Consider the following 19,187-nt stretch of genomic DNA (forward strand, 5'->3'; position numbering starts at 1 on the left):
TTGTTACTTTGCATCGGCAGCCCTTTGGTAAACAAAAACATTACCCAAAGCAATTTACAGATGCAATGCAATCCCAATCAAATTTCCAACAACCTTCTTTGTGAAAATGGAAAGCCAACCATCAAGTGTATATGTAAGGATAAAGGGTCCCACGGTAGTTTGAAACTGTATGTACCCCAGAAAATCATCTTGAAAGTGGTCCACTTCTGAGGGTATGAACCTATTGTAAAGATGGGACTGTTTGATTAGATTACTTCAGTGAGGTGTGACCCAGGGTGGGTCTTAATCCTCTTAGCAGAGTCCTTTATAAAAGGATAAATACAGAGAAAGGGGGCCACAGAAACAGAGAGAAAAACCCATAAGCTGGAGAGAAAGCCCTGGAGGCCAGAAGCTGAAATCAGAGGAGCACAGAAGCAGAGAGAAAGCCATGAAGCAGGAAGCTGTGGTAAACAGTCTGAATGAGGAGGGAGAAATCATAAAACTCCTAGAATAAAACTTAGGGAAGCATCTTCAGGACATTGTGTTAGGCAATGTTTTCTTAGATTTTACACCCAAAGCACAAGCAATGAAAGAAAAACTGGATAAATAGAACTTAATCAAAATTAAAATATTTTGTGCATCAGAGGACTTCATCATGAAAATAAAAAAACATACAGCATGAGAGAAAATATTGGGAAACCACGTAGCTGATAAGCATGTAATATATAGAGTATCTAAAGAAATCCTACAACTCAACAACAAAAGGACAACCTAATTAAAAAATGGACAAAAGACTTAAGTAGACCTTTCTCCAAAGAAGATACACTAATCACCAAAATAAGCAAAATAAGCTCAGCATCATTAGCCGTTAGGTAAATGCAAATCAAAACCACAATGAGAGGGAGCCACATTTGAGTAACAAGGAGGTTTTCAAGAAGTAACTCTTAGGCATTAATTATAATTAGGTTAAGTTTCAATTTTACATAAATAATGTTCCTAAGTATAGGTACTAAGATTGAAGGCTTGACATATTGGCCTGTTTTTTTTATTAGGCACAGTCCATATATTCCAGAGATTTTGACCATTTTATTTGAGAAAGTATCAGGACTCCCAAGATGAGAATTTAATATTTAGTTATCTATTGTGTGGGCCTCCATCTTTCAAGAAAACATACCATTGACAACATAAATAATTCATATCCCATAGAAGTATGTTTTAGATGCATTTTTTCCCATATATCACCCCACAATCAACGCCCAGTACTAATTATGTACCTTTATTATAGATCCTGAAAGAACATTGTAATAATTGTATTCTTAACCACAATCCTCAACTTCCCAGAGTTCAATGAGTTGCACTGTAATCTGTTTTATCTAGCTTTCCTTTTAGCATCATGTACAGTCCAGCTCCTCCCCTTCCGACCTCATTCACATTCACACTTCAGTGACCATTAATTACACTCATTTCACATTGTCACCATTACATCCATCCATTGCCAAACCACTACCATCAACATTATTATAAAATCTTCCCAGATTAAGCATCAGCTCACCAATCCCCACTCCCCTTCTATCTCTTGATAACCTATCTTCTTGACTCTACCTCTGTGATCTGCTCAATATCCTTAGGTCAATATAAGTGGATCATACAATATTTGTCTTTTAGTTACTGGCTTATTTCACTCAACATAAGGTCCTCAAAATTCATCCATGTTGTCACAAGTGTCAGTATTTCATTCCTTCTTATAGCTGAATAATATTCCATCATATGTATATACCACAATTTTTTATACATTCATCTGTTGATAGACACTTGGGCTGCTTCCATCTTTCGTAATTTTGAATAATGCTGTGATGAACATTGGTGTGTGTATATATCTGTTTGTGTTCCTGTTTTCAATTCTTCTGAGTATATACCCAGTAGTAGGATTGCTGGGTAATATGGCAATGCTATAATTAGCTTCCTGAGGAACCACCAAACCTTCCTCCACAGTGGCTGCACCATTCTACATTCCCACCAACAATGAATTAGTGTTCCAATTTCTCCATGTTCTCTTCAAAACTTGTAGTTTTCTGTTTTCTTAACAGCAGCCAGTCTAATATGTATAAAATGGTGTCTTGTAGTTTTGATTTGAATTTTCCTAACAGCTAGTAATGTTGAACATCTTTTCATATGTTTTTTTAGCCACTTGTATTTCCTCCTTGCAAAAGTGTCTGCTCGAGTCTCTTGTCCATTTTTTAAATAGCTCTTTGTCTTTTTGTTATTGAGTTACAGGATTTATTTATTTATGTTGGACCTATATTAGATAAGTGATTTCCAAATATTTTGCCCCATTGAGTAGGTTCCTTTTCACTTTCTTTACAAACTTCTTTGAGGCACATTTTTTTTTAATTTTCAGGAGGTCCAATTTATCTATTTTTTTCTTTTGTTGCATTCACTTTGGGTGTAAAGGTTATGAAAACTTTTCCTACCACAAGATCTCATAGATATTTCCCTACTTTATTTTCTAGGTGCTATATGGACCTTGCTATTCTATTCAGGTCCTTGATACATCTTGATTTAATTTTTCTATAGGGCATGAGACATGGATCCTCTTTCATTCTTTAGGATAAGGATACTCAGTTCTCCCAGCACCATTTGTTAAAGAGACTATTCTGTCCCAGTAAAGTGGACTTGGCAGCCTTGTTGAATATCAGTTGACCGTAGATACATGGTCTATACCTAAACTCTCAATTAGATTCCACTGATCAATATATCTATCCTTGTGCTAATACCATGCAGTTATGACCACTGTAGCTTTGTAATATGCTTCAAAATCAGGTAGCATGATTCTTCCAACTTCGTTTTTCTTTTTCAAGATGTTTTTGGCTATTTGGGGCTCCTTAACCTTCCAAATAAATTTGATAATTGGCTTTTCTATTTCTGTTAAACTCTGAAGATAAACTCACTACCATCCTCCTGACATGGGACATGATTCCCAGGGATTCTCTCCCTGGCACCAAGGGATTATTACCAAGTGATACACGTGAAAATATACCTTGACCAAAAGGGGGAAGTGTTAAATAAATAAGAGGTTTTATGGTTAAGAGATTTTAAAGTGAGTCAGGAGGTCATTCTGGAAGTTATGCTTATGCAGGTCCCAGACAGATTTCACTAACTGCCACACTAAACAAAGCCTCAAACAAAAGTGCTCCTGAGGGCTTTAGGACATCTGGATATTATAGGCAAGGCTTACTACAGCTGCATGAAACCAACACCCTGTCAGTGGGCCCTAGTTGGGAATATATGACAATCTCTTTCCCCAACATAACAGAGAAAGAATCATTTATAAACTCACTGCTCTAGAATATTCTACCCCTTTTATTTGAAACCATAAGTATCACTATACTCATTAAACTTATGTCTCAGAGATTTAAATCTTTAGGCTATTCATATGCCATTTGAGCCATGAATCCCAGCAGAGTAGTGGTCAACACAAACAATCCAGTTCTTCAGACTTGCCCAGAACAACTAACAAAATAATGATGATTAACAAGTCCCATTCCAAAGAACAATGAATATTTTGGGATGCAAAACAATTTCTTCCATATGCCCCTATAATACCTGAATTCCTTCTCAAGCCAAAGAAATTAGAGCAGACATTATCCCAAATTCCTCAAAACTGAGGAAAGAATAAACATGGGCGGGGTAGGAGGAAGTAACCATGGGCCAATGTAGATTTATTGTTTTGTAGATATTATCATGTGGTACCTGAAGAACTTGCAATTGATAGAAAGATAGTGGTTACCAGAGGTTCAGAGGGGAGGGGTTGGGTTGCATAGGTAGAACACAAAGCATTTTCAGGACATTGGAATTGTTCTGTATGATACTATAATGATAGATACATGACATTATACATTTGTCAAAGCCTATAAAACTGTACAGTGCAAAGTGTAAGTCATAAACTATTGACTTGGGTTAGCACCAATGCTTCAGTTTGGTTCACCAATGTTAACAAATATACTTCACTAATGTAAGATGTTAATAAAATGGGAAAATGTGTATGTAGGTAGGGGGGGGATATATGAGGATCCCTACACTTTTGATGTAACTTTTCTGTAATGTAACAAAAAAATAAAGTTTATTATGATTTTTAAAAAAATCTTTAAGAGCCATTTGAAAACAACTTTGAGGTATCTAAGAGGTGAGAGACAGCACAAATATTAGAGAACTGTCCTGTAAAGACTCTGAAACAAGCAAAACTTCATATCTAATCTTTCTTCTATTCCAAAATTCCAACAAAATATTTTCTTTAGGAATGATTATTAATAAAGATGGATTCAAATGCCAAAAAAAATTAAAAATGAGAGACCATTCCATACCCACTAAAATGGTTACTATTCAAAAAATGGAAAATAAGAAGTGTTAGAGAAGATGTGGAGAAATAGGAACACTCATTCATTGTTGGTGAGATTATAAAATGGTTCAGTTGCTATAAAAAACAGTTTGGCAGTTTGTCATAAAATTATTCATAGAATTACCTTATGACCCATCAATCCCACTTCTAGGTATATACCCTAAAGAATTGAAAAGTAAGGACTCAAACAGATATTTGTACATAAATATTCATAATAGTATTTACAATTGCTAAAAGATGGAAGCAATCCAAGTACCCAACAACAGACGAATGGATAAACAAAATGTGATATGTAATACAATGAAATATTATTCAGCCATAAGAAGGAATGGTGGTCTGAGACATTGTGACAAGATGGATGAATCTTGAAGACATCAAGTTGAGGGAACAAACCAGACACAAAAGGACAGATATCATATACTCTCAGTGATTTGAAATTATTAGAGTAAGCAAATTAATAGAGTAGAAGTAGAATAGTGTGGTCACCCCTCCGGCTGAAGTGTGGTTTGCTGGCCTGGCGGGGGAGCAGCCGCGGCAGGCCAAGCTGCTGCCCCCATAATAGGGTGGCTGGTCGGACTCACCGCCACCCCTGAAGGAAGCTCGGCATGGGCGCAGAGTGCCCTCGGGTCTCCCCTTCTCGGCAGCCATGCTTCCGTGGCCGCCCCTCCTCCCGGATAGCGCCACACGATGCCTTGTAGGGCGGCACCCTTCTTCTTCTTTCTCCCTGCGCAGGCGCAGGGCGGAAGATTCCAGTCTGCCCTTTTCCCCTCCCCCGACAGCAGCAACAGCCAGGCGTGGGTGGAAAAATCCAGTCTGCCCTTTTCCCTCCCCCCGACAGCAGCAACAGCCAGGCGTGGGCGGGAAACTCCAGTCTGCCCTCCACCCCAGCAACAGCAGCCACCAATCCCTAAACCCTGCCCCTTCCCCCAGCAACAGCGACAGCCAATCCCTAACCACCACCCCTCCCCCGTCCAGTACCGCCCACTGACCTTTCGCCGGCAACCAATCAGAACAGGGCGTGGCTTCAACCAATCAGCCTTCCCCAGCCCCTATAAAACTGTTGCCTCTCCCTCAATAAAGTGGACTTGTGTGTTTACCTTGTCTCCGCGGTAGTTCTTCTGCCGTGCGCCCTCCAGTCCTGAGAGCCCCCGACAAGGGCCTGGCCTCCCTTGTCCCCAGTTCGTCGCCTGCTTCTCCGGGTGACCCCTTCGTCGCCGGCTTCGCCGGGCGACCCCATCAGCCAAACCGTGCAACCCTTTGTGAGACCGATCCCTCGTCTGCTGCCGGACCGACCCCTCGTCCCAAGTGGGACCGACCCTTCATCCCAAGCGGGACCGAACCCTCGTCCAGAGCTGGACCGACCCCTCGTCCGCAGCCAGACCCCACCTCTACCGACCGAGCAAACCGTCACAGCTGGCGCCCAACGTGGGGCAAGGCAACTCCACCACAGCCTCACTCCATAACCTGGCGCCCCCCCCTCCTCTCTTCTCACCGTGGGACTTCTCTCGTGCAACATTGCTGCTACCTGAGCCTTGGCTACCTCATATGATCCACGGCGGTCTGGGAGAATCGCTGGATGGCTTTCTCCTTCCATGTCGGGGGCTTATACCGACCCGCTATGATTAAGAGGAGCCTTGGATTTCTCGGGAGCGCGCGCTTGCACGTCTGAAGTAATCCTACCACAGCCCTACGCCCTCCTCTCTTCTCACCTTGGGACTTCTCTCGTGCAACATTGCTGCTACCTGAGCCTTGGCTACCTCATACGATCCATGGCGGTCTGGGAGAATCGCTGGATGGCTTTCTCCTTCCATGTCGGGGGCTTATACCGACCCGCTATGATTAAGAGGAGCCTTGGATTTCTTGGGAGCGCGCGCTTGCACGTCTGAAGTAATCCTACCACAGCCCTACGCCCTCCTCTCTTCTCACCTTGGGACTTCTCTCGTGCAACATTGCTGCTACCTGAGCCTTGGCTACCTCATACAATCCACAGCGGTCTGGGAGAATCGCTGGATGGCTTTCTCCTTCCATGTCGGGGGCTTATACCGACCCGCTATGATTAAGAGGAGCCTTGGATTTCTCGGGAGCACGCGCTTGCACGTCTGAAGTAACCCTACCATAGTCCTACGCTCTCCTCTCTTCTCACTCCTATCTTTTCGCTCTGCATTGCTGCTCCTGAACCTTGGCGACCTCATACAATCCACGGCGGTCTGGGAGAATCGCTGGATGGCTTTCTCCTTCCATGTCGGGGGCTTATACCGACCCGCTATGATTAAGAGGTGCCAATAAAACTCTCAGGAGCATGTGCCTGAGCACCTCCACCCCTGCCTTCACCTCTGCCTCCTCCCCTCCATGCTTGCTCCCCTTTGCCTTGCTCCACTGCTCGTCGTTCCGCCCTCCCCTCGTCGGGGCCTTCTCTTGGCCCGCGACCACCGTCGGAGCCCCACTGGCTCCGACCCCTCGTCTCACCGCGCACCTCGGCTCCCATCGCCGCGCTCTCAAGGTAAGGGCCCCTCTTCTTATCGGCTCCAAAAGGCCATTAGCAATGGGTAACATCCTATCTGCTAAGCAAGCCCCACAAGTTCGGGCCCTCGCCGGTCTCCTAGACACTCACTGGTGTAAGATCTCTTTGAAACAGCCCCAAGTCTTCTGTAACCGTGGCCCCCCATACTGCCATCGCTCTCAAGCAGCTCCAGCCCCGCTAAACGGCCCGCAACCCGCTTTCCCCGGCCCGCAGCCTGCTTTCTAGCATCCAATAACGTTTCTACTCTTGCCTCCCCATACTTCTGCGGAGCTTCCTCCTGTCTCAACCTCACTCCTCTTCTCAGCCATCCAAAGCGTCCTTTCTCATCCCTCGCCCCCCTCCTTTTTTTTGCCTGAACCCCCACTGCGTTGCAGATTGGGCCGCCCCATATCGGCCTGCCCCATTAACATCGGCCTCTCTTGCACCCGTGGAGACTTTGGCCTTCTTGTTGTCCTTGCCTACGTCTCCACCACTCCCGACGCTGCCGCCACCACTGCTGCTGGTGCCCTGACGTGACTTGTCCTCACCGCTGCGATCCTCCAGACCATCACACAGTCTGCCTCTACTGCTCTTCGCCGCCAAGAAGAGATCAACTACCTGTAACGCGCTGTCATTCAGGACTTTTAACAGCAGATGGACCTTATAGCCACCGAGATCAACGAGAATTGGACATTGGCCACCCTTGCTTGCAACGGCAAGATACCACCCCCTAAACTGTACATTTATATCCCGGGCATACTCACCTCCCTCTTCAGCCCCGCTTCCCTCATTGCTTACTGCCTCTTGGGCCTCGGCTACTTGTTGCTGCTGCCATCCTGGCCCTTATTTAAAAAGAAGGGGGAAATGCAGTCACCCCTCGGGCTGAAGTGTGGTTTGCTGGCCTGGCGGGGGAGCAGCCGCGGCAGGCCAAGCCGCTGCCCCCATAATAGGGTGGCTGGTCGGACTCACCGCCACCCCTGAAGGAAGCTCGGCATGGGCGCAGAGTGCCCTCGGGTCTCCCCTTCTCGGCAGCCATGCTTCAGCGGCCACCCCTCCTCCCGGATAGCGCCACACGATGCCTTGTAGGGCGGCACCCTTCTTCTTCTTTCTCCCTGCGCAGGCGCAGGGCGGAAGATTCCAGTCTGCCCTTTTCCCCTCCCCCGACAGCAGCAACAGCCAGGCATGGGTGGAAAAATCCAGTCTGCCCTTTTCCCTCCCCCTGACAGCAGCAACAGCCAGGCGTGGGCGGGAAACTCCAGTCTGCCCTCCACCCCAGCAACAGCAGCCACCAATCCCTAAACCCTGCCCCTTCCCCCAGCAACAGCGACAGCCAATCCCTAACCACCACCCCTCCCCCGTCCAGTACCGCCCACTGACCTTTCGCCGGCAACCAATCAGAACAGGGCGTGGCTTCAACCAATCAGCCTTCCCCAGCCCCTATAAAACTGTTGCCTCTCCCTCAATAAAGTGGACTTGTGTGTTTACCTTGTCTCCGCGGTAGTTCTTCTGCCGTGCGCCCTCCAGTCCTGAGAGCCCCCGACAAGGGCCTGGCCTCCCTTGTCCCCAGTTCGTCGCCTGCTTCTCCGGGCGACCCCTTCGTCGCCTGCTTCTCCGGGCGACCCCGTCAGCCGAACCGCGCAACCCCTTGTGAGACCGATCCCTCGTCTGCTGCCGGACCGACCCCTCGTCCCAAGTGGGACCGACCCTTCGTCCCAAGCGGGACTGAACCCTCGTCCAGAGCTGGACCGACCCCTCGTCCGCAGCCAGACCCCACCTCTACCGACCGAGCAAACCGTCGCAGAATAGTTTACCAAGGGCCTAACTGAGGGTAAGGAATGGGGAGTTAATGCTACTTAGTACAGAGTTTCTCTTTAGGGTGATGGAAAAGTTTAGTAATGGATGGTGGGGATGGCAGCACAACATTGTGAATATAATTAACAGCACCGAATTATATATTTGAATGTGATTTAAAGGGGAAATTTTAGATCTTATATATATATATATATATATATATATATATATATATATATATAATAATATATCTATATATAATATAGATATAAAAGTTACCAGAACAAAAAATTTTTGAAAAAATCCATAGGACTATATGACACTGTGGTGTTTTGAAGCTGGGTATATCACAGAAAAACATGTTCTTAAATCTAATCCATTCCTATGGGGACCCATTGTAAGCAGGATCTTTTGATAAGGGTCCACCACAATCAGAATGGGTTTTAATCTTCTTACTGAAGTCCTTTATGAGAGAATGAAATTCAGACAAAGAGAGAAACACATGGAGGTAAGAAAGCTGAAAGCAATGAAATCTGGAAGAGAAGGGAGAGACTAGCAGATACCACCATGCTCAAGGAGTCAAAGATCATCAGCAGTCTTTGGGAAGAAAGTATCATCTTAATGATGTATTGATTTGTATATTTTCCCAGATTCTAACTGTAAGTGAATAAATTCTCATTGCTAAACCTTTAAACAGCCTATGAAAGTAAAACAAACACAAGCAGTAAACCCTAATATAACTATGGACTACAGTTAATAGTATAATAATAATAATATTGCTTCATCATTTTTAACAAAGGTTCCACATAATGCATATTGTTTGTTAGAGGGGGGTAAGTAATTCTGCATTTTCTGCATGGTTAATCTGTAAACCTTACATCTTCTCTAATGAAAAAAAATTTTAAATCAAATTGTCACAAGTTATGACTGGATTTGTTCATAAGTTCATCCCTCAGGGGGATACAGATAACAGTATAAGAACTGCCAACCAGCCCAATTCTCACCAATCAGGAAGAATTGGTTGTTAAATTGAAAGTTATAGGAATAGCTAAAATTAAGAAAGAAAATTTAACTATGAAAATAGCAACCCAACATTAGGAGTCTGGAACAGAAACTGATGAAGGGAAATATTTGGTGAATGTTGTAAGGTCTTGCCTGTTCATTTTAGATCACTAGCTATCATTCCTTTAACATGCTCCAGCTACTTCATTAAAAGAGAACATTATCTGTTCATTCTTGATGTTCCCAGTCTGTGCTCTGAACAAATTGCCATAACCTGTAGCTCTGTTCATTCCCTCCTCCATGTTCTTGATTTCTACATGTTGCCTTTCTTCCATGTCCATCATCCCAGTACTCTTCAGAAGTAATGTTGGGCACTGTTTTCTCACTTGCCTCCATTTGTCTTTACTTTGATCTAATTCAGTTTCTTCCTCAGATTGTAAACTGAAGCCTGCCTAAAGCTACTCTGCCTCCTGATTTGACATGGACAGAACATTATTATTGTCTAGTTTGTTTCCAAGTCCTATGTGCTTGTCACACCAACTATGCTTTGAATACAAGCTAGAATAGTAGTTTTCAAACTCTTTCCTCATACTCCCACACAATTTTAAGTTGAAATATGAAATTGTTCATCATAAGTATAAGTGGCTGAAAGAATGTTCTTTACAGTATATTGTATATATGTTTCCACTCTATTTTAATCAAAACCTTGGGACTACACATTTAACTCATTTAATTCATGGAAAATTTCTTCATATACACTGACAAAGCCAACTCCCATTGGGAAACAGATCCACCAAATCAAATTTAAGATCTTACTTCATCTTCTGATTCAAATAAATGTACAAATGCACTTTTCATAATAATCATTTTACTGCTGAATTTTAATTTTAAGAATGATAAGTAGGTAGGTGAGTAGGGATAGTCAGGTAGGTAGGTAGGTAGGTAGATAGATGATTAGATAGGTAGGTAGATAGATAGACAGTTGAAAGATGAGAGAAAGAAAGAGAGAGAGACAGGAGGAGAATAAACTCAAGGAGACACGCCATGGGTTTGTTGTCTGGATAAAATAAGATACATATCATTTAATATTATCTACTTAACTTTTCTTTGCTTTATTCTTCCTGTAATCATCCTCAGGAGAAAGAGGTTTGTAAATTTGGAGTTTATATCCAAGAGGTAAGCCTTTCTTTTGAAATTGGAAAAGAGAACAGGTAGTCACAGGCAGATCACCAAAGACCTAAAAATTGGTTCCTTAAAAATCATCTAAGTGAAGTAAAAACTGATAGAACTAAAGTAGAAACAGACAAATTAATATTCAGCAGAGTTGTAGAAGACCTGAAGAACACTATCATCTACCTTGACCTGGAATATTGCAACCAACAACAGCAGAACACACATTCTTTCCAACTTGCACTTGGAAGATTCATTAAAATAGACCAAATTGGGAAGCGTACTTGGCCCAGTGGTTAGGGCATCCGTCTACCACATGGGAGGTCCGCGGTTCAAATCCTGGGCCTCCTTGACCCATGTGGAGCTGGCCCATGCACAGTGCTGATGTGTGCAAGGAATGCCATGCCACGCAGGGGTGTCCCATGCCTAGGGGAGCCCCACGTGCAGGAAGTGCACCCTGTAAGGAGAGTTGCCCAGCGCAAAAGAAAGTGCAGCCTGCCCAGGAGTGGGGCCGCACACACGGAGAGCTGACGCAACAAGATGATACAACAAAAAGAGACACAGATTCCCATGTCACTGACAACAACAGAAGCGGACAAAGAAAACTCAGCAAATAGACACAAAGAACCAATAACTGGGGCAGGGGGGGAGGGGAAAGAAATGAAATAAATAAATCTTTTAAAAATTAAATACATAAATAAATAAATAAAATAGACCAAACTGGAACCATAAAATAAATCTTAACAACTTTAATATCTTTAAAGATAAAAACCATATGAAGAATATTTTCTGGACATAATATAATTAAACTAGAAATCAATAACAAAACATTATATCTGGAAAATCCTCCAGATAGTTGAAATAAAGCAACACATTTCTAAAAAACCCATGGGTTAAAAAGGAATTCTCAAGGGAAATTTTAAAATATTTTTGACAGAATCAAAATGAAAAAACAATATGTCAAAGCATAGTGAGATGCAAGTTAAGAGGAAATTTATAGCACCAGCTTTTATTGGGAAAAAAAAGATCTCTAGTCAGTAATCTAACCTTCCATGTAAGATACTTTTTAAAAAGAGCAATGTATATACAAAACAAGAAGAAGGAATAAAATAGTAAAGATAACAGATTTCACTGAAATCAAAAACAGAAAAACAAGAGGAAAAATCAATGAATCCTAAAGCTGCCTTTTGAAAAGATCAATAAAATATACAAATTCTAGCCAGATGGACCAAGATGAAAGAAAAGACATACATCAGCAATTTCAGAATGAAAGAGGGAACATGACTACAGACCTCCAGGACATTAAAAGGATAGTAAGGGAATACTGTAAACAAATCAACTGTAAGCACATAAGTTCAACATTTTAGATGAAATGAACCAATTCCTTGAAAGACTCTAATTACAAAAACTCAAAAAAAAAAAAATAGATAACCATAACAGTCCTACAATCTTATTAAAGAAATTGAATTCATAGTTAAAAGTCTGCCACCAAAGAAAACTCTAGGCCCAGATAGCTTCAAAATGATGAAGTCCACCAAATATTTAATACTATCAATTCTACACAATCCACAACAAATTTTAGCAACCTGAATACAGCATTATATAAAAAGAATAATATATCATAATGTGCTGGAGCTTATCCCAGGAATACAAGGTTGGATCAACATTTGAAAATCAATAAATGCCATTCACAATAACGGACTAAAACAGAAAAATCATATGATTATCTCAATAGATTCAGACTTAACAAAATTCAACATCCATTCTCTCAGCAAACTAGAAACAGAAGGGAACTTACTTATCTGATAGAGGATAACTATGAGGGAAAAGGAAAAAAACTTCAGTGACATCGTTTTAAATGGAGATTGAATGCTTTCCCTTTAAGATCTGGAACAAAGCAAAGACAGCTTCTTTTACCACTCCTACTCAGTATCAGACTGGAATTCCTAGCCACTGCAATGAGGCAAGAAAATTAGTATAAGGCACAGAGATTGAAAAGGAGGGAATAAAAATGCCTCAATTCACAGCTGACATAATTGTCTAATAGAAAAGCCCTAAACATCTACAGAAAAGCTTGTAGTACTAAAATCCATTTGCAAGGCTGGAGGATACAAACTCCATATATTTTTTTAAAAATCAATTTTATTTTTATGTATTAGTAATGAACAATTGGAATTCTAATTTTTTTTAACTGCCATTTGCCAAAACAATGGAATGCTTTCATATAAATCTAGCAAAATACATAATGATGAAAAGAACAAACACGAATGAAATAAACCAAAGAAGACCTGAATAAATTGAGAGATATATCATGTTAATATATTAGAAGACTCAATATGTTTAAGATGTCAGCCCTCCCCAAATTATTGTATAGACTCAAAGAAACCAAAAAAAAAAAAAATCACACTTTTATGTAGATATTGAGAGGTTGATTCTAAAATAAAAATAGAAAGACAAAGAACCTATAATAATTAAAACAATATTGAAAAAGAACAAAGTCAATGAACTTAACACTACCCAATTTTAAGACTCACTATAAAGTTACAGTCATTGAGACACTGTTGTACTGATGAAAGGATAAATACATAAATCAATAAAACAGCAGAAAGGGTCCAGTATAGATCCAGATAAATACAGTCAACTAAATTTTGACAAGGCACAAGGCAATTTAATGAAGAAAGGATACTATTTTCAATAGATGATGCTAGAACTATTGGATAATAATTTGCAAAAAAAAAAAAAATTGAATCTTGACCCAGATCTCATACCTTATAGAAAAATTAATTTAAATGGATCATAAACCTAAATATAAAACATAATATTGTAAAATTTCTAGAAGAAAACATAAAAGAAAATCTTTGTGACTTTGGATGAAACAAATATTTCTTAGATATGACACTAAACCATAATCAATAAAATAAAAAATTGATAAATTGGACTTCATAAAAATTTTTTTTGTCAGAGATAATGTTTTGAAAATGGAAACTATGAGCCAAAGACCAGGAGAGAATATATGCAAAGCACTTTTCTGACAAGGACTTGTACCAGAATATATCAAGAAATCTCAAATCTTAAAAGAAAACACTAAAATTTTAAATATGGGCAACAGGTCTGAATAGACACTTTACCAAATAAGATACAGAAAGAATAAATAAGCACTTAAAAATATGTTCTTCATCATTAATTATTAGGGAAATGCAAATTAAAACCATGAGATACCACTGTACAAGTATTAGAATTGCTAAACTAAAGAAATTGACAACATCAAAAGCTGACGGGTGTGAGGAGTAATTGCAACTACCCTTCCCTGCTGGTTCAATTACAAATGGTAAAACCACTTTGGAAAATAATTTGCCATTTTCCATTTACTTATAATGTTATGAAAATTCTTACTGTATGAACTAGCAATTTCATACACGGGGATTCACGCAAGAGAAATGAAAATTTGTGTTCACACAAAAAACCTACACACAAGTATTCATAGCAGATTTATTCATAATCACCAAAATTTGGAGACAATCCAGATGTCTTTCAACAGCAAATGGGTGAACAAATTGCAATACACCCATGCAATGGAATACTATTCACCAATAAAAAGAAACTGATTCACATAACAATATGGATAAATCTCAAAAGCTTTTAGCCAAGTGAAAGAAGGCACATACAAAAGGCTGTGTATTGTATAATTTTATTTATATGACATTCTAGAAAAGGTAAAATCATAAGGATGAAGAATATATCAGTGGTTGCCTGGAGTTGGGATGGGGAGAGATTGACTAAAAGCAAAAGGGAGTTTTTGAGGTGATCAAAATAGTCTATATTAGGACTTGTGGTAGATACATATCTCTGTGCATTGTCAAAACATATAGAATGGTATACTGCAGACATTAAATTTTAATGTATATAAATGAAAGAAGAATAAGTGGGTGTAGGTGGGGGATGAGATAAAGTGGAAGGAGACTGACTGTATCAAGTGTAGATGAGAATGTGGAGCAACTTGAACTCTTTTATCCATTGTTGGCAGATATGTAAAATACTTCAATGACTTTGAAAACCTGGTAGTTCCTTACAATGACAAATACACTTTTAATATAATTCTCAAGAATAGAAACAGTTCTACAGGAGAATAGTAAATATCATAGTGAAGGTATAGCACTGGCTTCCAAAGCCCAAGAGTCAAATGATCCATCCAGACATGCTCTTTGTACATTTGCTAAGAAAACCCATATTAAGGCTGTCCAGCTCATAAGATTCTTCCTCCTCCCCACACACAAATTCATACAGACATAGGACTGGGCTACTGACAGGCATGTTTATAATATCTAACCCTGCTCATAAATGATTGAACCAGGGATAGACACCTGGATGAAACTGAGCTAAGCAGATTCTCCTTCCGGGGAATTCAGGATTCTAAGGGCTTAGAACAGTACAGTAAAAGAAGCCACTTTGTAAAAAGAGAAACAATTAATAGCTAACATCTATTGACATTTACTTAATGTCTAACATAGTTCTAATCACTTTGCCTGTATTAACTCAATAATCCTATGACAATCCTATTAGAAAGTATATCAGTTAGCGTCTGATCAGAAGACAGAAATCTGGACATGGAATCTTTACGATGAAGAATTAATAAGCTATGATAGGTGAATAACTATAAAAATGTAAAGAGAACTCTAAAGAGTACCCTAGGACTGACAAAGAATATCTAAAGGACAAACTTCAGAGAGGTGGCCCTGCCCAAGACTGGGATTCAGACCAATAATGTGATTGTAGTCCACCGGGTGACGGGGTTGCTGGGTTGCATGGGCAGACCTGGTCCACAGCCTCTGGACAAGTAGAGTGCAGGCAAGACAAGGATGGTGGGCAGGGAATCACAGCTCCAACTGGCAAGGAGGAAATACCCCTCTACTGGGAGGCTGAAGCTGGAAAGCCAACTTCTGGGATGCCTGTGAGACTTATTGGAAATCCAACTTCCTCTCACCCTGTATATTCCCTTTCTTTCTTCCTTTCTTAGAATATTTCTGGGGATCATATTTTTCCATGCATTTCTACATACTTTGATACCTTGCTCCATGAGTTGTTCCCTTTCTCTACTATTTTCATGCCCTCACTCACTCTTGATTTACTTCTTTTTCTGTCTTTGCACTTTCAAAATTAGTTTTTCTAATCTTGAAAAATAACTGTTCAATTCTGACACATCTCTATTCATTGTCTCATTATTTCATTCATTTTAAAAAATATATATATATATTCTTAGAGATACTTAGATTACACAAAATGATACACAAAAAATATAAGGGATTTCCACTTGCTCCACTCCCCACACCTCCCACCCTTCCCCACATTAATAACTTCTTTCACTAGTGTGGTACATTCATTGCAATTGATGGATACATTTGGAGCATTGCCACTAAGCATGGATTATAGTTTACATTATAGATTACACTCTCTCCCACTCAATTCTGCAGGTTATGGCAGGATATATAATGACCTGTATCTATTGTCATTCAGGACAATTCCCAGTTCCAAAAATGCCCCCATATTACACCTCTTTTTTCCTCTCCCTGCCTTCAGCACCTCCACTGGCTACTGTCTCCCCATCAATGATATAATTTCTTTCATTGCTATAATAGAATCACAATAATTCTGTAGTCGAATAGCAGGAAGTCTAGTCTAGTTCATATTTTATTCCCCAATCCTGAGGATTCTGGGATGGTGATGTCCACTCCACCTCTAATTGAGAGGGGGCCTTGATCCCATATGACTGATGGATGGGACTCTATTGCATGCAGTTGTAAACTCTCTCAGCTCCTTGGTATGGTGTTTGTCCACCCTCACCTCCTTGTTAGTTGAGTCCAATGAACTGGAGAGTAGGTGTTGCAACTCTGCTGAGGCTCAGGGCCCAGCTGGCACATATCTCATTCCTTTTAAGACTACTTTCTAAAATCAGGGCTTTATACTCACCATCCTCAACTATTGCTTAAAATTAAATGAAATAAAAAACACAAATTTAATTTCAATTAATTCTATTAATACAGAAGTGTTTAGGCATGAACAGAGTTTATGAATGCAACTTACTTGAATACAACTTATTTGAAATTAAAAATAAATATGTTTGGATGGATGAAAAGAATGACACATATGTAAACAGGTATTTGATTAAGCAAGAAAGCAATATGATCATAGTACAATTTGAGATAAAGTGATGGGTATATTTGTATTCACTGTACAATTATTTCATCATAAATACACTGATATTTTCTCTCAAAGAAATAAAATATACAAATTGAAAAAATAACACTTTTTTTAGAAATATGGCATGTCCATTACAAATTTATATCAAATCCTTACTTATCTTCTATTAAATAAATACTGAATTTTCCATGATATCTCTTTAAAGAATTATAAAAAAGAACTCTTTTTTTCTCTCTCTTTATTTTTTAAATGTTACATTCAAAAAATATAAGAGGTCCCCATATTCCCCTCAACCCCCTCACCCCATTCCTCCCACATCAACAACTTCTTTCATCATCATGGCACATTCATTGCATTTGGTGAATACATTTTGGAGCACTGCTGACCCACATGGATAATAGTTTACATTGTAGTTTACACTCTCTCTCCATCCACCCAGTGGGCCATGGTAGGACATAGAATGCCCAACATCTGTCCCTGTAGTACCACCCAGGACAACTCCAAGTCCTGAAAATGCCCCCACATCATATCTCTTCTTCCCTCTCCCTGCCCTAAGCAGCTAATGTGGCCACTTTCTCCACATCAATGCTACAATTTCTTCCATTACTAATCACAATAGTTCCATAGTAGAATATCAGTAAGTCCACTCTAATCACTCTAATCCATACTTTATTCCTTCATCCTATGGACTCTGGGATGGTTATGTCCTCTCTATCTCTATATCGAGAGGGGACTTAGATTCCACATGGATGATGGATGCATTTCTCCCGCTTGCAGTTGTAGGTACTCTTGGCGACCTGGTGTGGTGGTTGACCTCCTTTACCTCCCTATTAGCTGGCTGGGGTAAATCCAATAAACCAGAGGGTAGGAGTTGCAAGTCTGCTGAGGCTCCAAGCCTGGCTGTCACATGGACAGTCCAGAGATTCAGGTCTCCTGAGTATACACCAACCCCACGCCAACCACAGGTCCAGTAAAAGTGACAGAAGAGGCATGTGTAGAAAGGTCACATCTGAGTCCAACTCCATCACACTCAGGAACACAAACTCCAAAGTAGGGCCAACTGACATGGTACTGAACTCCAGAGCCATCTGCCATGACCATAGAACCTGTGGGTCTCTGTAGGCCTAAGGAGAACCAGTACTTGTGGTTATATCTACTTTGGCTCTGGGATCCTGCTGAGGCATTCATAAGCGTGACCCCTCTGTTGACCTCCCAACTCTTTTTTGGAGACTCATAACTATATAAACTCATTTGGCCTTTCCATTTCCCCCCTTTTATTTGAGGTCAAAAAGCAGTTTTTAACACCTGATCCTATATGTAGGCTGAGATATTCTGCTGGTCTGAGTTGACCCTTTTATTCAAGGTCTTTTTCTTATTACATCATCAGCTGGTGCTTGGTAGTAATCCCTCAGCACCAGGGAGGTTCATCCCTGGGAGTCATGTGCCATGCTGGGGGAAAGGTAATGTATTTACATGCTGAGTTTGGCTTAGAGAGTGGCACATTTGAGCAACATGGATGCTTTAAAGTTAATTTTACATATCTAACAGTTTTGAGAAGCATAACTACCTTGTAATCCCATCTCCAAGAAAATAAATAATATTCCCATCATAGTACCTCAAATTTTCCTAGCAAATCTTCACATTGCCCTCCTTACTAAGACAAAATTACTTGTCTTTTTATTTATCTATTTATATGACCAGGATTAATTTTTCTTGCTCTAAGCATTTTGATGAACTATATCATGTAATAGTCCTTCCTTTGTGTAATTAATATTTTGAGATTCATCCATATTGTTGGGTGTATACACTGCCATTTTTAAAATTTGAGTAATAAATTGTATAAATATTTTGCAAACGTTTGTACTCTTTCCTTTGTTGTATAACTCACATTTCTTTTTTTTATTTAGCATGAATAAAGCTCCTATAAATGTTCTCCTAAAAAAAATGAAATGAAATATAGTCCCCAGTGATATTTATAAGAAACTTGGCTGTGAATACTTTTGTTGATGTAAGCACTTTGAGTTCTCAAATGCTGGATTAACGACTATCCTTGTCAATAGCATTATGGGGAAATGGAAGAAAAATTCATGTAATAGGTGGGCATAAGAACAAAGAACATCACCCATGCGGAGCACTACTGTAGATACTCTGTTT

This window comes from Dasypus novemcinctus, chromosome 7 (genome assembly GCF_030445035.2).
Source record: "Dasypus novemcinctus isolate mDasNov1 chromosome 7, mDasNov1.1.hap2, whole genome shotgun sequence".
In the NCBI taxonomy this organism is placed as follows: domain Eukaryota; kingdom Metazoa; phylum Chordata; class Mammalia; order Cingulata; family Dasypodidae; genus Dasypus; species Dasypus novemcinctus.